Below are 23,465 nucleotides of genomic sequence, written 5' to 3'. Positions count from 1 at the left end.
ATTTGTTTTGATGTACTGTATAAATATTTAAAGAATGCAAGCTGCAATTTTATCCAGCCTTTGCTGAATTTCAGTGTCATATCTTGGTGGGGGTCTTAATGCTGATACTAATTGCTCTTAAAATTGCTGGTTCAGCAGACCAATGGGGGATGTATGTAAGCCCATCTCTGCTCAGAAAAACAACACAGAACAAGTGTGACTTAAAACAATGCTTCAAGTCTCATTGAAATACCACAGAAGACAGTGAGCCTTGTATGTACGTTATGGAATTCAATGCATGAATGATGAATCCTACCTAACCTTACTCTGCACATATGCCTTTACTGCATTTCAGGGCTTTTTGGTGTAGAAAGGATACTTTCATATGCAATGAATTAATCTGAGTGACTAAAGTAGCCAAATAACTTCAAGTAAGTAACAGTGCCATTAGAGAATGTTTCGTGATACTTTTATTTAGAACATTCATATGAAAATCTCATAACCTATTTATTGAGAAATCAGATCCTTGTGAGATCAGAGAGCCAGGACACTCCATCTCAGAAACTAAGATGTAAGATGTAAGGTGTAAGATCAACAGTTAAAAAATAATATACTAAAGTGAAAGCTGTAGTGCTCTGTGGATTAAACTAAGGACCATCAGACCTAAAAATATGAAATGAAGACCCTGGAATTTCTATCATGGGTTAATAACAGAATCACATTGACCAATAAAATATGTCTGATGGATACATGTAGCCTATCTTGGGGGATGAAAACCTGCCACCTAAAAATCTATTGGATTTTAAAATCTATTAGACTCACAGGGTAATTACTATGGGCTGCAACATGAAAATTTTTGGGAAACTATAAAATACCATCAGTCATTTGGCTGTTAATTCATCCTACTTTCCCACTGTGTGTTTGCTGAAGACTGTTCACAACATCTGAACAGAAAGAACGCATGATATGGGAGGATACTCCTGTGGGATCATTCATCTAACCACTATGACATCCATACTCTTAAATAAGGCAGGGCTGCTGTTTGGCCCTGAAGCTGAGTGACAGAGGGTGATTCCTGTCTACAAGACCCCTCGAAGAGGCTGGCTCTGTCCAGACTGCTTCCTGGGAATGTTGCTTGGTTTGTATTCTTTCCAAGCTGTGTTCCTGCACTGTGAGTCATTGCATCCAGAGCTGGGCCTTGAACAACCTTAGGAGTTCAAGGTCAGGAAAAATCACAGGACAGGACTTGCTCCTGTACCTACTCCTGTTTCATTAGGAATACAGTCAAAGTTCATGGACAAGGGCTTTGTCCAGTCTATCTACTGGTGGTAATGCTAGTAAAGGAAAGGGAGAGTGTGTGACCAGCTGCTGGATGATTTATTATTGGCTCAGAGAAAAGGTCCAAAAGTTAAGTAGAGAAAGTCTTGGTTAGTTCTGAACTTCACCAGCCTGCATGGCTCATCAAAAATATCCCAGACTAATATTTTCAAGCCTTTAGTCTCTAAATGTAACCCCGTAGAAGAAAGTGTTGGCTTTCCCTATAAAAGGATGGATTTTTGTTCAAATAAGAAACAGAGAAAGGTATTGTTAAATATTACTAAGGTGTTTCTGGGAGTCTCAAGACTTTATTTTTCCCTGGGAGAGGATTATTTATGAATGCACCATTTAAAACTACAAAGACTCCCATACTGGAAACACAACAGCTCACTGAGCAGACAAAATATGGGCAGCACCAAAAAATGTAGCCTGGTTTTGGAGCCTGAGAAGCTGGAAGGCAGTTGGCAACAAAATAGCAGGTTTTTGAGCTCCCCAAAACCATTTCAGAGGCAGTGTAAATTTTATTTTTTTTCTGGAGGTAAAGAAGTGTTTGTTCAACCCACTCAGGCACATGTGGTGATTCTTGGGATGTCCTGTGCATGGCCAGGAGCTGAACTTTGATGATTCTTGTGGGTCCCTTTCAACTCAGGATATTCTATGGTTCTATGATTCTACTTGATTTCCTTGAAAAAATAGATGAAAACTTTTTTGTTAATATTGTCCAAGAGAAATCACCTCTCCAAAATATTTTCCTGTTCATTTCAGAGAGAACATGTCTTGTATGATCTGCTCTCCAAGAAAGCAGTCCCAAGGTTAAACATGCCTGTACAAAAATATGGGGAGTATACTTATTTTGGTTGCTTTATATATAGATGAATGTAACACTGACCTCAAGTCATTCATCTCACTTCAAAGCAAAGTTGTCTTTTCTCCACGTGATAGAACTGTCCTTTCTGGAGCTTGCAAAAAATACTCTTTCATGCTTTGGGCCTGTCTGTTTTTAAGGCAAGGAAACACATCCCATTGCAGTTTTCTCATTCTGCTCCATGAGCCTTAGATAATCCACAGAGATGTGTAAATAGCTCTTAAAATTTGCCCCATGGGAGATACGCAGTTCTAACAGTTTTCTACCTTTGTCATCTCTCAACTGTAATTTACTTCCCTCGATGAGACTTCTGTTTTCAAACACAGACCTCCATTTTGGTTTTGGTGCAATGAAGTCTTGAAAAGAAAGCACACAATGTTCTCTCTTGTAGCCTTTGCTGTAGTTTTTTCTTATTTTGCAACGTCTTGCTAAATTTTTCCGTGCCTCGGAATTCTGATAAGAACACCAGGAGTAACCAAGAGAAAGTTCAAAGTGAAGAGGAGGAGAAGAAGCTTCCTGATTAGCAAGAAAAATAAGTATTAAATGGCCAATATTGTGACAGATCTGCAATGCACATCCAGTTAAACAATTGGAAAAATGTATACAAAGGTATAACAGATTCATAATTGCATTTGTCCTAAACCATTGTTTTTCAACCTATTAATAGAGATAGTTTATGAACCTGTTTTGGGATTCTTCTGGTTGAAAGGAAGCATATAAAGTGCAACCATGGCTGCATTGTGTACTGTATGTCAGATGATTGAAGAAATTAAAAACATGATGGACTGTGGAGTGTGCTGTAAAACAGAAATCAATGAACAAATGTGCTAATAAGTAAATGACATTAAATACATTATGAAGCATAATTTGTAGTAGAAAACGATTGTTTGCAGATGACCTAGGTTTGTTACTTTGAAAGCAGGATCTCAAAGTAAAGCAAGTGCAGATTAATTCCTTGCCTTGTACCCAAGTCAATTAATTTTTTCTTTCCACAGTGTTGAGGGAGGAACACAAGATTAGTTTTCAGAGTGTTACATGAATAAGTAAAATTAATGTGATACCTCTATCTGCAGAGTGCATTTTTACATGTGAGGATAAATTACTTTTGTGTCACTTTCAAACCTAAATAGTCTCTGTCAAGAGAATAAAATATCCATTAAAAAGATATTTTTAATGCTTATCAGAGGTGTTTCTGTGCCAAATACACACTATCCTGTGAAATACAAAATAGTGTGCTGGTTACTCCTTTGATCTCAATATCCTTCATCCTGGTCTGCTGCCAAGCATCATTCACTCTCTGCACACATCAGCTGGAACACAGAAAAATGAATGCAACTGAATTCACATCTCACTTCCCCTATTTCTCTGCCTGACTGACTCTGATGTCTCCAGGGAAGCTGTTCCTCCCTGGTGTGGTATGAGCAACACCACCTACATCTGTACCTTCAGCACAGACAGATGGCATCTCCCTTGCCTAGTCAAATAACAGACAAAGTGCCCCTCTTTAAAGCTTGGAGCTGGCCATATTATGATGACTTTTCTGAGGAAGGACAGCCTGTGGCACAAATACATTACAAAGTATAATGCAGAACTACTGATCTAACTCTGCCCACACCAGCATGTGATCACCTCAGCATGGCACTGTTAGTTCAGGTGCCAGCACTATTAGTTCAGGTGCAGCAATGTGCTAACACGGCTCTGCTACTTCCAACATCCACAGAATTTTTCCTGCAAAAGCTTTGCCATGCCTTGTTCAGCTCTGCTGTGTGGTGGAACACAGGACTTACACAAATGCCCTGTCTACATGATGCTTCCTCTTAGATACCATATCTACATTTATATTTACCTCTTTATTGGATTTAACAAAAAAAATAAATTTCCATATAGGAAAAAATCTTTACTGTGAGGGTGGTCGACATTGGAACAGGTCGCCCAGAGAAGCTGTGGATGGCCCATCCCTGGAATTGTTCAAGGCCAGGTAGGATGGGGCTTTGAGCAACCTGGTCTAGTGGAATTCCCCCATGGCAGGGGAATTGAAATGAGGTATCTTTAAGGTCTCCTCCAACCCATTCTATGATTCTACTCTATGAACTTAGGTGGCAAATTGACATCCAGTAAAATACTTTGCCTTGAATAGTTCACCATCCTAATAAAGCAGGAGGAATAGGGATTTGCCTAAAGCAGCAGATTAATGTCTGACATGCTGGGGTTTGAATTTCTGCTGAATCTGCTCCCCCATGCCTCTGGTGATGCCTAAAGATTTTTAGCTATTTGGGAAAGATTTGTATTTTATTCCAGGCATCCCTGGATGCTGCCTCTCAGAGGTGCTCTGTGAAAAGTACGTACACCAAGGGAAGCCAGGTCACATCTGTTGTGTTCTATGCTCACCTGGTGCCCATCAAACTACACCCATCTAATAGTGATGAGGGGGCTGCTCTGTGGCTCTGTGGCCAAGTGTCACCGCTCAGAGCCACCAAAAGCTCTCGGCAACACAACCAACAGCTGTGTATGTACAGTTGGCCTGGCCACTGCAAAGGCAGTGCAGGCTGGCAGGGAAACAACAGCCAAGCACTGTTCTTTCATGCTTACACTGTGACAAGCACAAGGTGTGCAAATGTTTACAGCACTATAGGGAACAAATAACTAACGATTCACCTGAAAACACAATGCGGAGATGCCTGAAGTCACAAGCTCAAGATTTCAGAGCACAGTTCCCTCATGACAATACTGTGGTATTGGACATCATAAAGCTTCAGAGTATCTTGAAGTAAATACACAATGTTTCCTTAGACTAGTCTAATTGTTCTGTGCAATTCTTTCCCTATTCATTCTGATTTCTATAATGCTTTTAGGGTGATCTAAAAACTTGACTGTATCATGAGTTTGTCTCTGGCTGTATATAGCTCCCATGATTTATTATTTTCCTACATGCTATAGAGTATTTCAGTTGGAAGAGACCCACAATGATCATCTAGTCCAGCTGCCTGACAACTACAGGGATGACCAAAAGTTAAAACATGTTAAGGGCATTGTCCAAATGTCTCTTAAACACTGACAGGTATAGGGCATTGACCACCTCTCTAGGAAATATATGCCTATTTCTATATTTAATTTGATATGGTGAAACTGTGAAGAATCACCAAAGTACTTTGCCCTGAAGTGTTGCCACCAAAGAAACAACAGCAATGGGTCCAAACAGACAGTGCTTTACACACGTAATTCTCGGCAACCTAAACTTTCATTTTTGCACTAAAACAGCATGAATGTCTCTTAGAGAGGGACTGATTAGATTATTGGATTGCTTATATCCATTTTAAGGTATTTTTGTTCTGCAAAGGTGGTGAGGGGCCCTAATTGTGAATTAAAATAAGTCCTTTTCCGTCAAAATTGCTTTGAATTTTTGTAATCATTTAATAATGGTAATTATGATCCATTGCAAGTATTCCATGCCTGCAACACCCATGACACAGCTCTCAGTGGTAAACCTTGCAGAGCCATGTATAATGATGAATGCCAGATATTCCTTCAGTGGTTTTTCAAAGGATAAGTGTTTTACTGCATATGTCTCTACATGCACTGGACTTTGGTATTGAAACAGACCTGGTGGCACACAATACCCACACAGGTGGCTCCTGTTCCTGTCTGTGAATAGTCAGAGCATCACCTCCTCTTGCAGTAACAGAGATTGCACAGGGTTACAGTCAGGTGGTAGCTGCAGGTATCCTCGAATGGTCAGCTTGCCCAAGTTATCCACTGCAGACAGCAGATGGGAACGACCCATAACCTGCTTGTAGAAATTCTGTATTGGAAACTTTTTAGTTTCCTTCTGAATTTTTTGAACTTATTCCAAAAATCCTGTCTGTTTTGAATTTCTTTTGTGATCTTATTACAATGCAAGATGAACAAATTTTGAATACCTTTTCATTTACATACTAATACCTGATCACGGGAAGAATTTCTGATGCAAAAAACCTTAAGAAAGAACTACAAAACAAAAGTTCAACTTCTGCACAAAATTGGTTTGAGTTTTTCAGGTTCTTGCACATCAAGTTGGTGACCAGACAAGTGCAAAGCAAGTGTAAATGTATACCACTAAGGTAAGTGATAGATGAGAGAGAGAACTCATTTTAATATGCTCTTATACTATCTTGTCTATTAGAATGATGTTAAAAAAATATAATTTCAAGTCTGTATGTTGCCAGATAATAAATAAGACTGAAACCCCTGAGTTTTGAACTCACATGGCACAGGTGCAAATGATTACTCCAAGTTACGTGAACAGAGGCAGCACATGCTGACCTTTGGGCATGAGAGGCTTGACATTTACATATACATCTTCTGTGGGTGCAGCCTAAGAACAGCAGCAGATTTTTCACTTTCCGTATCTGCAAGCCAGAACTTGATGAAACAATGGTGCTCAGTAGAGCCAGTGAGAATCAGATGGTAAAGTAGACTAGGTAAGAATAATTAAAGGGTTTCAGGAACCCATATAATAGGGAAGGATCTCAATTATATTTATCTTAGTTTGATTCCCAAAAGAATACAAGCTACAAAGTTTTGGCCTGTGCATGCACTTAAGACATTGGAACTCTGAATGAAGATGTATTCATTCAAATCCCTTTTATTGTAAAAGAAGGTAATGCATTTCACATTGCTCTCACCACTGGAGTTTAAAGAATCCAGTCATGGACATGATTTGGTTGATGAACCACACTGGTGTGGATCCACGAAACTGCCTTCCACTAACAGTGACCTGCATTTTAGGGATAATTTTAAATGCTAGTGAAAAAAGAAATGAGTGAAAGCAGAACAAAAGAAAAACCAAAGCTCAACTGACTGAAAACTCCTGGAATAGACCAAGTAAAAACTGTTTGCTGTGCTCTTTCATGACACATCTAAGCAAACTCAGTGGAACAAAACCTCTTTGAAGTTCTTTAAGTGTTCAGTGTTTGCTGTGGTACATTGTCTTGCACCTGCATTTGTGAAATAAGATGTATTCTGAAGGGGGGAAGGCTTGATTTTGGAAGGTGAGATGGCTCACTTTGTTGTGCAAGTCAAGTGCAACGGCAGCGCACCACAGATGTTTGCCACATGTTGCACACATTTTAATATTCAGTAGCAAATGTTCTTATTATATGAGAGCAAGAAGAATAAGTTTCATTTCATGAAAGCAGGTGAAGTAAACCCCATTGAGATGTGTGTCATATGGAATGCATAATGGATGATGGTCCAGATGCATCCAAAAAAGAAACGTGCTTTGCGTGCAGCTGAGATAGGGAGGCTTGTGGTAAATTCTGCCCTTTGTCTATGAGGCTTTGGCTCTGGACAGGGATTCTTGTCATGTGTTTCTGCCAAATATGTTAGTATTTAACTCATATGTTTTACCATATTTGGGAATCTACTTCAGCACTTTTGTGTTTACCATTTGCATATTTTTTTCTTTCTCATTCTTGCAGAACTGCTTAGTTAAAAATTCAGTGGGCCCAACGGTTACTGATTTTACACTAACTCAAGAGAAGACACACACTTGTATTTTGGGATAAGTAGAACACAAGGAAAAAAACCAAAACAACCCCAACTAAAAAAAAAATTAAAAAAATGAAACAAATTGAAATTCTCAGTAAGAGGACATTACAAGAAAATTCTGACCTCAAAAATGTACTTATCTACCAGACCCTCTACAGGATAAGCCACATAGGTAATTGGATGAGCTGGATTTTTGTCCAGTGAAAGGTATGCCTCCATTTTACAATGATCATTTAGAAGATGAAAGACCTAAATAAAATGTCTGTTTGTCCAACCCTAATGTTCTCTAGGATCCTATTCCAGTCTAATTGTCATAATGGTTGTTATAGGAGTCAGTACACAAGTCCCTCCTACGAGATGGAACTTGAATTCTTAATAAATCTGACTGAGTTCAGATGACAGGGGTCAGGAAATAAAACATAGGCTTTTACCAGAATGCTAATGTGTCAAATAAGGCTGCTTATTTAGGTGCCTAAATATGGATTTACTGCCTGATGTTTGTGTTTTACATTAGATTTGCATGAGTAACATCTGAAACCTTGCATTCTTGGCCTGAATAAATGAGTAATGTTTCTTTAAGGAAAAAATAAATAAAGCCAAAAAGCTAAAACCCCAGAGCCTTCATTAGTTTTTGTGCTAACCAACATTCTTGTGTTTTATATTCAAACCAGCATATTAACATGAAACAATCATTCCAGATGGAAGAAAATATCACTTCTAGGGTCAGGAAAGGGGTACATAAAATTCTGGCAAATTAGAAGGAAAAATCTACAGGGGCTAAAAAGCTCATTAATATATGCTTTAATCCCCTTGTGGATCGTTGTGGTTTGGACCTGCAAAAACTGAAATGAGAAAATGCTACCATAAGCTGACCAGCTTTAGTGCTGAAAGGCAATATCCAAAATGTTCCTTGGGCTTCCAGGGAATGAAAGGCCTTGAATGGATATTTCTATATTGTTCTTCTGAGCAGCTGACTGAGTAGACGCCTACCCTAAATTAACGTGTCTCAGGTTATGGTGTGAACTTCAACAGAAAGCACGTACCTAGCCAAAAGCCAGCATAATTTAGAAAGTATAGCACTTTATAAGCAAGATATTTTTAAAGTTGTTTTTTTTTTGTTGAGGAAAACAACAACAAAAACAAAAAAGAAACTCAATCATTGAACATTTTTGTTTTGCCTTGGGGATAGAATTTCAAGTAACTACAGTTTATGCCATGCTTTAGCTAATCTACCTAAATAAAGCATCTGTAACTCCTTTATGTGGTATATAGTATTTTGACAAGAAAATTTTACTGTTTTTCTGTCACAAAACATTACCAGACTACGTTAGTACATGCTCTAAATTTGTGTTATAAAAGTAGAATCAGATACTTCTTATTTTGACATATTTCACCTGGTAAGACCACCAAACAAGTCACATCTTTTACTATCTTTTCTTCTAACTAAGGGTTTGGCTCTTTGCAGCTGCAGGAGCCACATCGAGGGGCAACAACTCATAGAACGAGAGGCAACATTCTTAAACCATATTCAGCTACAACACCTGACTCTTGGCCCCTTTTGATGTGACATCAATTATCTCCATGTTGGGAAGTAGAACTCATTTCACATGAGTGCTGATTCAATTTGACCAAAAAGCAAGAGTTGAAGTCCCAACATGAGGCTGCAAAGCCAAGCACATGGCTGTAGTAGCTCTGCATGAATTTCACCAGCTGGCTGTACACTAGAAAACTCAAGTGTCCACGGCCAGGACCTGCAGGCATCTGAGGGTGCTACTTGAAATGCAGCCCATCTGTTTCATACCTTCTGAAGCAAAATGTGATTTATTGGATCAGCCAAGAGGCTCAGGATGGGCCTCTTGGATCCAAACCTCTTACTGGAGGAAGTACTTACATATAAACTACTACTTCTGCTTTCCTTCCATTCCTCTCTTACTGCTTTCTTTCCATTCCTTCTGCACCTCTCTCACCTACATACACATTTGCATGTGTGTTACTCACATAATACTATAACTGTTGATTACTTCAAGACTTTGTATCAACAGAAGCTCGGCAGAAAGTGAAGCAATTCTATTAGCCAGTAACCTGAAACATTTCTGAAATGTTTCCTAAACATTAACAGGAGCCAGGAGGTATTTTGATAGTCATATAAATTTAAACTCATTTATAACAAATACTGAATTTATTGGTTTATTATGCTAGCAGGAATCGCATATTGTATTATAAAATCAAAGGCCAACATAGTTCAGATATCTTCAGCTATAATTAAGACTTCCATGTATTTTACGAGATTTGAGAGAGAGGAATACTATAAAATCTATAGACCTTATTCATTAAAAAAGCTGCTTATGTAATCAATTCACATTTTTCAGTGTGTTTTATGGCATCCTGGAATAGCTGCATTCAAGATATATGGGATGATTTCAGCTATATTTATAACGTTTATGGCTGTGGATCTACAAATATAGATGGCATAAGGCCGCTAAAAGGTACGTTTGTTTTTATGCATGTCATTATTTATTATGCATATCACAGTAGCACCCAAACCGTATGTATATGTTTAATGTCACTCATGTCAGTCCCCACTCTGGCAGCAAGATCTCTCCTTGATTTGTAGCTGAGCATCCACAGGATTGGTGCTCTGATTTGCTTACAGTGGTGGTAGGAAGTCTGTGAAATAAACCAGGTTTTTCTTAAACCGAGTTTGTCTGAGGACTTCCCTCAGAAGCAGCTCCTGGTCTCCTGACTTCCAACCTCCATGTCTTCTTTATGGTCCCCAAAGGATCCAGTCCCATGTCACTCACCCAGCCAATCTTTCTGTCAAGCTCATTTAACCCTCTAACTCACATATATTCCTTTGTTTAGCTGTAACCCATCCTGACAAACCTCCCCAGGCTCCTGACATCCTTCTGGTGTGCAGGCCAGTGCTGCTGTCCCTGTCCCATGGACCTTGCTTTCTCCTGCTGCACACCTGTGCTAGTGCTGGTCTGAAAAGAGCAGTTCTTGCAGGCTTTAGAGTGGTGCATCAGTGACAGCAGCCCCAGAGTCACTGCCAGTTTTATTTCTATGCCAAGGCAGTGTCAGCCACAGCTCCTTACTCTGGCAGCGTAACACTTTCTCATGGGATCAGTGAGGCACTTACATAAGAGAAAGGAGAACTGCATGCTAACACTGGCAAAAAAATTTAAAGGTGCACAGATCACAACTGATGAACCTCTTGTATAAATAATTTAGTTATAATTAACATCATTACTGCAATTGAAGTGAATGCTTTCTGAGCTGTTGATTCAGATCATAATTTTGCAGGATTTCCATGCCACTAGCATCCCAAAATTGTCTGATCCACTGATACAAATACTCATATATTTGGTAAAAAAGCATTTGAAGTAGAAAAAGGGAAGGGGAGTATGCTCAGTAAGCCTCTGCCTCCTATCCAGCCAAGTCTAGAGATATTCTAACCCGATGTACCACTTTGTGGTTTTTGTGCTTTAAACTGAGCAGTGTCGTCTTCACAGTTTAAAGGGATCTGCTCAGCTGAGAGGGTGGCGGTGGCCTCCAGTCATGCCTGGGAAGTGCCTGTGTATTTGCTGCCCGTATCTGTTATTAATTTGTGTCTTAAAATAAACTTGTAGGCATTCCCACAGGAACTTGAAGTTGAAAATATATGAAGGATTGGCAGGATCAGATTCATAATGATGCATTGTTACCATTTGTGATCAGTTTTTTGATGCTAAATATGTACCGTACAGTTTCATTACAGATTTCTTTCTCTAATAATCAACCTTACTGCTAAACATCTAAAGCAGGATTATGTAAAGAATACACTACTGCACAGCTAACTACAGTAAGGGAAGATTTATTTATCCAGGGAGATTTCAAGTGGACATTTAGATACTGCCACAGTGGCAGATGAATTAGCATGGGAAAATGCTGCTGATTCTTCTTTCCAATAGATCTAGCACATTAGCAGAACACCATGGGCTGGAAAAAATTATAATCTACAAATGGAAAATTGAAATATACTGAAATCTAACCAGAGAGTCGGAGGAACATGTCTCCTGGAATGGCTCCTGTGTTGGCAGAAGTGACTGGGCAGTGATCCCAGAGTGTATTAATCTCCAGTCATGAAGCTAACACAGGAAGGTCATTTAGTTATTAGGAAAATAAAACAGGTTTTATAAACTGAAGTGTGGTGATCATGAAAGGATTACACTCCTACCAGTTTTGCTCAGGACTGTCCACTGGCTATGGTTAGGGTAGCAGGACAGCCTGTTACAGATTGTCTCCAATCTGTAGGACAGCACAGCTCACAATCACACAGTTTGGCTTTCTGTCTTTGCCCAAAAAAGGTAGTCCCGAAATGTTGCCAAGATTTATGTCTCAGAGTGGCATCTGGCAGGAGCTACAGCCATGACAGAGAGAGTGTTAAAAGCTAAAGAGTACAGGCAGTTGCTGTTTACTGCTTTAGCTAGCACCTTCTCCTCATTTTATTTGCTAGTACAAGCATGGCCTATATATCTTATAACAGGTCTCTGCACAAGGTATCCTTTGGATGTCCCTTGGCCTCCAGGAGCATCCCAGGACACTGGAAATCTTGAACCTCAGTAGGCAAAAAAAGGGACAGGATACAAGACTGGGATACTTCTCACCAAATTTTAGTGATTTATATGTAGTTGATGAAATGACTTATTCTATTTACGGATTGAAACAAGGACTTTCAGAAGCAAGCCACCTCAGCTCTCCACCTCACAGAGTGTCGGGTTTGAGTGCTAGCCCAAAGAGAACCTGGAGGTGTAGCCACGGACCAACTGCACTACGGCAGGGACATACACACACACAAAAGCACAGGCAGAGGCGAAGAAGGAGAGAGAGAGAGAGAGAGAGAGAGACAGACAGACAGACAGAGAGACAGACAGAGAGACAGAGAGACAGAGAGAGAGACAGAGAGAGATAGAGAGAGACAGAGAGAGACAGAGAGAGACAGAGAGAGACAGAGAGAGACGGGGGGGGGGGGGGGGTGGGGGGGAACTCTCTGTATAGGTTCCACAGAGAAAGCTCATCAGACAATGGGGCAGAGAAGACAAAGAGCTGAATTTTTGACAGGGTCCACGGATTTTATAGTGGGGATGGGAAAGCTGGGAAAGGGACTACAGCCAATGAGATATGGGCAAGTAGGCGGGGTTAACAGTGAGTGAACCAATGGGAACAGCACATAGGAGGGGAAGGAACCAATGGGGTGTCGAGTACTACAGAACCTTCTAGAACTATTACATATTAACTAAGGGAAATGAATATTAACAAACACATAAAACAGGGAGGGGAAAGCATAAACCATTCGTATAAAGGTATGTAAATAACTGAAAGGGGGAATGTGGGTTCTCACCCTAACTACAGTGGGTGGCTAAACCTCAAGGCCCGGCCACCACAGCTTGTTACTGGTGTTGTCCTCAGGGGTCGGGGGGCTGCAGCTCCTTGCACTGCCATAACAGAGGGCAGGTTTAGTTTAGATTTTAGGAAAAGTTCTTCCCTGTGAGGGTAGTGGGGCATGGGGACAGGTTGTAGAGGAGTTGTGAATGCCCCATACCTAGAAGTGTTCAAGACTGGGTTGGATGGGGTTTTGAGCAACCTGGTCTAGTGAGAGGTCTCTGTATATATGGCAGGGTGTTGGAATGAGATGATCTTTAAGGTCCCTTTCAACACAAACCGTTTTATGATTCTGTGATAGGATTGAAAACCTCCAAGAATGGATAGTGCACAACTTGTCCAGGCAACCTGTTCCAAAGCCTAGCTGACCTAAGGTTTTTGGCATATGCTAATTTGTGAACTGTCCCTGGACATCTGACAGCAGCCCTACTGCACCAATGTCCACTCATTGGCCTTCTTCATTTATCAGTGAAGACACAAGCCCTCTGATTGCCAAGCAGGACCCCTAAAAGCTGGGGCAGGGCCATCACTGAGCCAAGGAATGCAGCCTCTCCCCCCCATCCTGGCCTTAGACTCACACATCAGAGAGAGAGTTGAAAAGAGATCAGAAAAAAAATACTGTTTTCACTAGATCTATGTTTTCATTTGCTTCATATTTTAGGAGCCATCAGACGAAAGGGCAAGAAAGGAAGCTACAAATCCTTTTCAAAAGGCAGAGAAAAGAAATGAGCAGCAACAACAACAAGGAAAAAAAAAAGAAAAAGGTAATTTTGAAATATATCCTTAACTTCTAAGCTGTAGAGCTAGGCCTTGGATATTGTTAATGAACCATTAGCCCTGCCTTAATCACAACATCTCTTTCTTTTGTTCTCACACCCCACTGCTTTTTCACAGCCGGACACACTTGGATTTTCAGAAGTGACAGCACTCCTCATGAGCATGGCTCACGCTGGTTATAATGGACACATCTGTGCTTGCAATGTTTGTCCGTCATACCCACTGTTTGCTTTTAGCAGCACGACGACGAGAGTGTGGCAGCCTGTGTGTGTGTGCATGTGTGGGAGCAGCAGCGAGAATGCAGAGACTACTTAAAACCCTGCTAAGCTGCTCTGTTTCTCAATACTGTATTTATTGCAACTCACTTTGTAGTCAGATGAATGGAGTATTTTTTTAAAGGAATTTTACTCCCAATTGTTTTTACTACAACATAAATTTGCTGACTCTTTATTAGACAGTAAGAACTCGGGCAACCCTTTGTGAGACTTGATCTTCTATTGAAATGTGTTCAGCTTTGCCCTGGAAGTTGGCCTTTCAGCTGAATAACAAAAACTCACAGGCAAAGCTCCCCATACAGTCACAGCATTGGTTTTCTCTGTGCAAGCCTTCCTCCAACACTCCCCCTCAAATGAGTTCCCTGTGGCAGTGTCAGTACTGGTGAGTGAAACATGGCCAGGGTGTGCTGTAAAATTGTGAGCACAATTTTGGGCATGGTTTCGGCCCTGGCCAGCAAGCAGCTCCTGCACAGTGCCTGGCAAGGTCTGGGGAGCTGCCTGAGTGATCTGGCTGCAGCAATGCTGATGTGGTGAGAGTGTGAGTCATGCCACGTCCTTTTGGCCCCCTGCCACGGGCTGGCCTCCAGTATTTACTCGAGGAGATGCAATCACACTACCTGCTTCTTATTTTTTCCCCTTTTCTTTTTTTCTTTTTTCTTTTTTTCCCCCCACTTTCTTTTTTCTTTTTTTTTTTTCTCCTTGTTTTTCCTTGTCTTTTTTTCCTTTTTTGGCAACAACTTAGATTGCCATTATTTTAAGCTGTGATTCTGCACTGAAGGTTGCATGAGTGATTCTTTCTGCAGCTTTGGGTTCTTTCTCTTCCACTTGCAACTCTGTTTTTACCCTACAGCAATTTCACTGACCCTGTCCTTACACTGAGGGAGGTGAGGGAACACCCTTCAGTCCTCTACATAAGTTTGAGTGTTTGTTGTCCTTGAAACTATAGACAGAAACCCAACCATACTCCTATGTAGGAAAAGGATAAAAAAAACTTGCTCTTTTTGCTGTCCTTGATAATTATTTTTTTGCTTCCATGTACCTTAAAGTAGTTTTTATTTTCTTATATTTTATCTAGAATTTTCATTTCACATAGTCATAGTATCAGAGAATGTTTTGAGTTGGAAGGGACCTTAAAGACCATCTAGTTTCAATCCTGCTGCTATGGGCAGAGAATATGAAGCATTTCATGACGGTTTTTTTCTTCAAGTTAATCCTATAAATTAGAATGTAATATACAAGGGGAGGAAAAGTTAGCATTAAAGCATATTTAGATTTCATTTGTCCTTTTGTGCATCTTCCTACCATGATTCATTCAATCTGCTGTTATGTCCCCTTTCATATATTGTATCCTAACAATCCTTTAGAACATTTCTGGAATGTTTATAAGCCAAATGGATATTGTGAATCTAATGATGCTAAATGTCAAATTAATTTCCTTATTGGCTCAATATTCTTGGATTAATAATATGCTGGTTTGAAATAACCAATATTTCAAAGAGAAACTGATTCTTCTATATTTATTATTTATTTCATTGAGCCAAACAATAACAATGTGAAGCAATCATACAAATTAATGTTAAAAAGATTCATAATTTACTTTTATTTAGTGATACTGGTAGCTGGAAGAGCAATGGCAAATATAATTAAAGTTGCATAACTTTTCCATTCTATCCTCTTTTTAATTTGCTCATAGTTTTCTTAATTGATCACTATCCATTCCCAACATTTGTATTCATAGTTTCTGTTTGTAAGCAATTTTTTTGGGTGAAAATCTATGTAAAAAATGTTCCAGCAATTCTTGAGAATAACAAAACTACAAAACTCAAAACTCAAAACAATCCCACAAAGCCATTATTTTTTCCCATAAAAAGAATAACTAAAAAAATCTGTCTTTTAAGAACAGCCTTCATCAAGATAGCTTGAGGAGGAGGATGAAGAGCCAAATACTTTGTTGTTATAAATGGAAAATGTCAATAGGAAAAACGGGACTTGTGGTCATTTTTATGTGCAGAAAATCTGGCACAAAACTTGCTATGGAATGGTCTCTTTTGAGATGAAGTGATTTGGTAAACATTGGTCACATTTTGACCAGAGTGGGAATCTTTGGAAACTCAGCTCTGTTTGTGTGGAGTGTATTTCTTGCATGTAGCTATGAGCAGTTACTCAGGGAACAGTGAGTGATAAACAGTTTGAAAATTTTGATTAAACAGATGTTTTGCCTTCCTAAAACTTGGAAGGTAAACAGATCTTTGACACAGAGAATATCCAACACCCCTGTCCCAGTTTGAGAATACCTAAAAACACCATTCTGAAAAGAATGGATGGATTCATCTGAGTATGTCACATTTTAGATCTTTCAGAGTTTAATTATTGCATGGATTTTGCATATACTCTAAACTAAGAACAGAAATTTAGCTTAAATCTTGATTGAATGAGCAATGATCACCACTAGTAGAATTTTCCACTTCTGCTACCTTTTCCTTCTTTACTCTATATTTGGGCATTTATTGACATCTGGATTCCATTTGACCGAATATGTAATTGTAAATACAGCAAAAATAATCAGATCCCCTTTTTGAGAGGAATGTTAAGCAAGCAAGCCAAATACTTTGATTTTGCCCCAGATATATTCTCAGCATCATTTATTTTAGAAAAATAAAGCTTTTTAGAAAAGCTGTTCCTGTCTTCATGAATCTGTTATTGAGCAAAATTGTACTGGTTGTCCATAGATGGAAAAGATCAGGGTTAATCCCAAAAGTAGACTGTGGGCTTTGCTAACCACCTGTCAGCTAAGGACTACCACAGTAAAGAACAGGTTTGGAGGAGAAGCCAAAAAATACCTCCAAGAAACTTGTCACTGCTATAAATTCTGACCCATCAACATTATTGACAGTAGAATCCTTAGCACCTGATTTTAACCATTCAAATATTAGACATTTGGTTTAAATTGGTTACTAAAGTCCGTTGTGTAGGCAGTGGAGAAATAGTTATAAGTCTTTTTGGATGGTGATGCACACCAGCTTTCAGACAGTGGTGGCGATACAGGATAGACTGTCCTCTGAAGGTTATTTCTGATTCCTTGAGGTTTGGAGAAATGTTCATATTTCGCTGCAGGCACCTAACCCTTAAACTGCTAAAATTAGTGAGACAAATACCAGAGCAGATTCTCTAATATCAGCAACAGTCAGACATAATCTATTGATGGAATTCAGCAGTTCATCAAATAATCCTTTTTTAGTTACAGTAATAGTAAGACTTGGCTATGGCGCTTAACAGAAGTGAGAGGGGACAGGTGACAAGTAAGCTGTATTTGTTCACACATTTAGGAGCAACTTCTGTGAATACTGCATCTCAGAGACATTTTTCTTCTAATTTCTGTCACATTCCAGGTATCAATTGCTGCAGTCCTGTTAGTGCAATTTATTGTATACCTAAAAGTACCCTAGTTGGCACAGAGGTCACTTTCTGTTCTTTTATAAAATAAGGAATATTATCTTTAGAAAGTGGCTAGTTTTCCCCTCCGTTCCCACATTCAATTCCTTAGGGAATACTAGATCAGTTTTGAGCTACACTTTTGCTTCTACCCCTGGAATTAATATTTTCAGCTGGTCTAAATATGTTTAATCCAGTACAAGACCTTTCCCTTTCATATTTTTTTAATCTAAGTTTTACCTGTCTTTAAGTACACATCATGCTGTATTTGAAAACAGAAAGCCTTCTGAATTGGTAAGCACAAATATAAAAGGAAGGTGTGAAAAAGAATCCATTTCATAGCTTTGAAACCAGTGATCACAATGTGTCACATGAGACCACCCCTCAGCAAGTAAGAAATTAGAAATTTTGGGGGCTGTTGAACACCAAATTTTCACAGCAGACTGGCACAAAGTTGTTTAGCACAGGTGTTTCTGTAATTGTGATACACTGGGAAAATTCTCAGTGTTCCAACTTCAATGGCTCCCAGACACACTTCCACCTGCGTGGTGTGGTGGTCTGCTCTGAACACACTGGCCTGTAATGTGAACCATGCACTAACATGTGCCTGGCTCAAAAACCTGTTAAACCCACCCTTCCCCCCGTTCTCCTGACATCCTTGGGCTTGTTTCCTCATTTCTGTCTTTATGTTTAAAGGATTTACAAAATGGAGAAAATAGAGACAGCAGAAATCTCATGGGACTGGAGGTGTGGGAGGGAGTTGGTCAGGTACTTCCAGTTTGGTAGGGAGTTAAATTTGCTCACTGCTCAGTGCAGGGCATGCAAAGGTCTTTGGAAAGAAATGTGGTGGTGTTCTTTGTAATTGGATGATCCAATTTGTGGGGGAAAATTTGATGCATTGCTTCTTTTCTTCAGGTTAAGGTACTACGTAAAAAAAAATAAAAAAATTAGACATGCAAATACATTTCAAGCCATTTATTTTTCTTGTGAGCTGTTTTTTTGACCAACAGTGTTATGATTCCTACTAGCCCTCACATAAAACTTTGCCTAAGTAAATCTCAGTGTGCTTTCAGTTGTCGTTGTATACTTGCTGTCAGAGGTTCACTGCTGAACTCACCATTGTGCTTGTGTGTGTTTGTGTGAACAGAGGAGTCTTAACCTCATAATACAGGAAATGTGGACCAATATTTTGATAACACTTCTATAAACAAGTAGCAGAACATGGGTTCCAGAAATGCGTAAATAATTTTTATTAAAAAAAGATGTATCTAAAAATGTTAGTAGATAACGGAATATAACACACATGAATTCAGCCATATTCTCTAAGAAAAAACAAGAGCAAAAGACTAATTTTCTCTCAAAATCCTGGTTAAAGCAAGACAATTAAATTCTATATTACTAATGTTTATGTATATACTTTCACTTACTGTTTGCTATTTTGTACAGGTACTATAAATTTGATAATATTTACAGCCAGAGCTTTTTTCAGTATTTCCCCAGAATGTATTTACACTGGAAAATTGCTGATTTACAAAAAACTCCTACAGATGAAAAAGTTTTAGTGAAATTGCTTTTAAAGGAAATATACAGAACTACTTTGAGAAATTCAAACTAAACTACTAATTTTGTTGTTTTCAAAAAAAAAAAGTTTAATGTTACTTATTTTAAAATTTATTTTTAAATATAAAGTCTCATTAAAATTATTCTTTGGAAGGCATACCTAACTGGCCTAGAAAATTTAATTTCATCGGGAGCTAATTTTAAGGATCCTTCCTTCCTTCCTTCCTTCCTTCCTGAAAATAAGTCCTTTTTTCTGACTATCTTTACAATATTCATGCTATTGATTGATATTTGACAAATGGTGAAGTCAGGGAATTTGAGCTATTCAAGCAGGTTTTTCTTTTTCTTTTTCTTTTTTTTTTTTTTTTTTGTGGTATACCTAAAAAGACAAAACTATACATTGCTAAAATGACAGCTTTACCATGGAAAAGTCCTTATACTGACAATAAATTTTTAAGTATAAGTGTTTTTATATTGGTTGAACTGTATCTAACCCAAAAAGGTCAATTTTACTGTCCTAAAATGGTACAGTTTGAGCTTATATATCAGTTAGAAAACAAGTGCCACCTGTGTTATCTAAAACATCACTATGTCACCTTGAAAACCCTTCCAGCTGGCAGAAGCAATGTCCCCAAGGTCTTAAGCAACCCTCTTTTCCTTGTTGTTGGTAATATTAAAATAACACTGAGGCAAAGATGTACTGTCTTTGTTCCTGAGGAGCAGGGCTGCCTCTCCAGATAGTTCCCACATCCCAGGGAAAATGGCTGAGCTCTTGGCAGCCCTTCTGGTCCCCACTGACCTTGGGCTAACGCGTCACCACGGGGTTACCGGATAACAGATTGATCACCCTGAAAGTGCCAGTTTCTCAAGGGTCACACAAACAACCTCCAGTCATTAAAACTAACTATAAAAAAAAGTCCATTCTCCTTTTTTTAAAGTGGCTGAGTCATAGTTTGAGAATGGAAAAATGGACAGAAACACTGAATAAACTCGTCTCAATAATTTGTTTACTTCTATTTATCAGGCCTAGTAGATGACAGCACAACTGGAGATGGATGTGAATACCCTCTGTTTAGAGCTTTTACTATGACTATTTTTTTTTACATTCAAAGTAGAGCTAGCTCCAATTAACACTGCAGAATAAGGAAAAGTTATTTTCTTCTACAAATGATGTACTAAACTTGTTTTATTCTGATGGTGACACATGAGTCATGGCTGAAGAATAACCTACCTGTGCTATGAAACATATTCTATCTCAAAAAGGAGCAGATTTAAGCTGGCTGAAATAGCAGTGATTTATATATTTTCCTAAAAATGTCCCTTTATATGGAATTTCAGTCTTTAATTGACCAGAATATCAGAAATTTAACTAGCTTTGCAAGTATTCAGACAGAAGTAGATATCACTTTTTAAGAGACACAGAATTTCTATCTAAATACAAACATTCTAGAAATAATAGTCTGAAATATTTTAATGCAATTTTTTTTCCTAAAAAAATTAAGACAAAAAGTATTCCTATTTTTCACTGAAATTTGCTCTGTTGACAAAAAAACCCAATAAACCAACAAATCAAAACTAAAGTCAAGAATTTAAATGTTGCGGATTGTAATGTACATCTTTAAAGAGAACTGAGAATTCACCCAAAATCATAATGCTGTAAAAGTAGAAATAATTCTTAATTTCTTGCTTTGAGGACTGTATGAAAAACAAAAGGAGTAAGTTCTTACCTTTTTTTTTTCTTTCTTTTCATAATACAAAATCTAAGGTAGTTGTAAGGATTTTCACAGTAGTAGACATTCCCAGCATAATAAACTGCACACCTGAACCACCAGGATCCTGATCTTTTGCATTCTATTAAGAGGAGGTGAAGCCTGTGTAATGCTAAATATGAGTTACCATGGTGGTTTTTAAACCTTCTGGAATGTTCACCTGTTCATAAAAAATTACTATGATGGTATAAAGTGTTATCTCTTTGCAGATGATAATTCTCTTCTGCTGAATGTTTAATACAAATTAATACAACAAAATGAATTAATAGTTAATGCAATTAAACAGATTTCAGAGTGTCTATCTCAAATGCTCCAGTGACCTATAAAAGAAGTTACATAACTTAAAAGAAGCCTGTGTTTATGTCACGTATTGAAATGATTCAGTGTCCACATGAAGGCTAAGTAAAAGGATGCCCCACTTTCTGTTGTGCTGCACTCGAAGATGCATCACATTTGCTTGAAGTTACTCATTCTCTGGGATCGTGAAAAGAAGACAAATTCAGACAGTTTGTCACAATTACAGATATGCCTCCTTTTCCGTTCCTTTTTGTCTGTAAATGACCTCTTTCACTGCAAGATATGAAGGTGTGACATATGTACAATAACAAATTAGCTCCTAAGAATTCTGGACTTGATTCATTACTGCTTCATGTACCACAGGCAGAATCTGACACTAGATTTAAGCTCCTTGCTGACTTTTAGTAAGTGTTGCATCCTTTTAAAAGGCAAAATAAACTTTCCAATATCTGTGAAATAGTATTTCTTACAAGAAGCAATGGGCCTATTCCAGCACTTGAATGCTTAGGTTAGAATTCATTAGATTCTCTGCCACGTCTTTTAAAGGACTCTTGTGAGCTTGAATAAACAGTTTTGAAGAAAATGCTTTGCTTTAGTGATGTTTGTGTTTTCTTTGTAAACTGCAATGGAACCTGGTAACCCATGGAGGACATTTGCAGCTCCAAAATTTTCAGCTATAGCTGAGAGACAGGAGGTTACGCTGAACTCAACACTTAGAGCTTGAGATTGATGCTTTCATGTGCAATTTGAAATGCATAAAAAGCATAAACGGATCTTCCTCCCCTCACCCTAAATTGCAGCAGAACCAGTGGTGTAACCTGTTTGCTAAAGGAGTATCTAAAGAGAAATTTAAAGGCTTCAGCAAACTTTTTGCTGGAGAAGAGCTGAGCTATCCTGTCTTTTCAGACCTTGAGGAAAACAGTTAGAAATTTGATACATTAGGACTGAGGGGAAATAACATAAAGTCTTTTTTTTCTGAGGAGACCTTTTATATCAGTTTATGTTTAGTTGAAAAAAAAAAAAAGAAGCAAGAGGAGCTGGGTAGACAGCTGGGTTAACAGTAGGCAAGCACTTGCAGCCTGGTGACATTTGTGAAAATAACAATATTTTTCATTTGTAGACTCCTCATTTAGGCAGCCAAGCTTTACAAGCAAGTGAGATCCCTGCAGAGTGAGATCCTTTCAAAGGGTAAACTAATGTGTCTTCATACCAGATGCCTTTTCCTTGCTCATTTATGTCAATTTCTTGCTACCCTGTGTACTTTTTTGAGCTTTTCTGAGCTTTAATTTTTTTTTTTTTAAATGACTGACAGATGTTGTGGATTGAATGTCTATGGCACCAGTCTATCAGCTAGTCAGTTCTGCAGAGGAAAACAAAAACCCAAATAAAAGCAAACAAAAAAAGAAAAGAAAGAAAAACCTGGGTCCAAATCCTTGGCTTTGTGCTCTTTGCTTTCTCCAGCTCCTGCAATTTGACTTAATTTCACTGTCTCCTTCAATACTTATAAAAGTAATGCTCACCTCAGACCTGACCTGCAGCAGCTCTTCCTGCTGCCAGCTTGCTGTAAAATTTATTGCTTGTTTTATCGGATGACATGAAACAATGCCAGCAATTTCTCCAGTGTTATCTATATGTGATCAAACAGCACTGAAATTACCCCCACTGAGCAAAGATATGTTGTTTTCTCTTGAATATTTTTAACCTGTAAGTCTGTTGGAAGCATACTTGTTTGACAACAGAACTTTTAACCGGAAGCTTCTCAAAATGAATACCTGACAAGCCAACATTCAAAAGTGCTGGGAAAAGGAATTTTATTTTATACTGCAGAACTTTGCAGTATCATTTGCTTTAGAGGTCAGCCAGCTAAAGTTATTTATTGTTCAAAAGGTGTTTTTAATCAATCTGAAAAAGTATGGCTTCTCTCCAACTATGCCTCCCTTCTCCACAAGCACCAGTAATCAGGATTAAAGAAGTTTAAATAATAACAAACCAAGCTTTGTATTTGTGCCTTGTGTCAACTCACACTGTTGTAGGAAAAGGAAAGTTGATTTTTTGTTTGTTACAATGTGCTTAAAGTTGAAAAAAACCCCCCTTTTTGCATCATTTAAAAGTACCCCCAAAAATTCTCAAGCCCTCTGTTTCACAGTGCTTTACACTTAGAATCTCTGATCACTCATTCTTTAAACCTAAGGACATGTCAACATTTGCAGTGGAGTGAGGCAAATATGCCTGTACTCATGGAAATGG

General features: G+C 38.5%; 1 long non-coding RNA gene across 1 annotated transcript; it reads left to right on the top strand.

The window, feature by feature from the left end:
• The first annotated feature begins 12,995 nt into the window (after positions 1-12,995).
• On the top strand, positions 12,996-16,789 carry LOC138107413 (uncharacterized). The gene is made up of 3 exons (XR_011149504.1): positions 12,996-13,029; positions 13,770-13,872; positions 14,003-16,789. It is a non-coding gene; the product is annotated as an uncharacterized lncRNA (long non-coding RNA).
• Positions 16,790-23,465: the final 6,676 nt, after the last annotated feature.

This window comes from Aphelocoma coerulescens, chromosome 3 (genome assembly GCF_041296385.1).
Source record: "Aphelocoma coerulescens isolate FSJ_1873_10779 chromosome 3, UR_Acoe_1.0, whole genome shotgun sequence".
Classification (NCBI taxonomy): Eukaryota; Metazoa; Chordata; class Aves; order Passeriformes; family Corvidae; genus Aphelocoma; species Aphelocoma coerulescens.
Note: the sequence above shows the minus strand (reverse complement) of the source record. Positions and strands in the feature narration are given on the sequence as shown.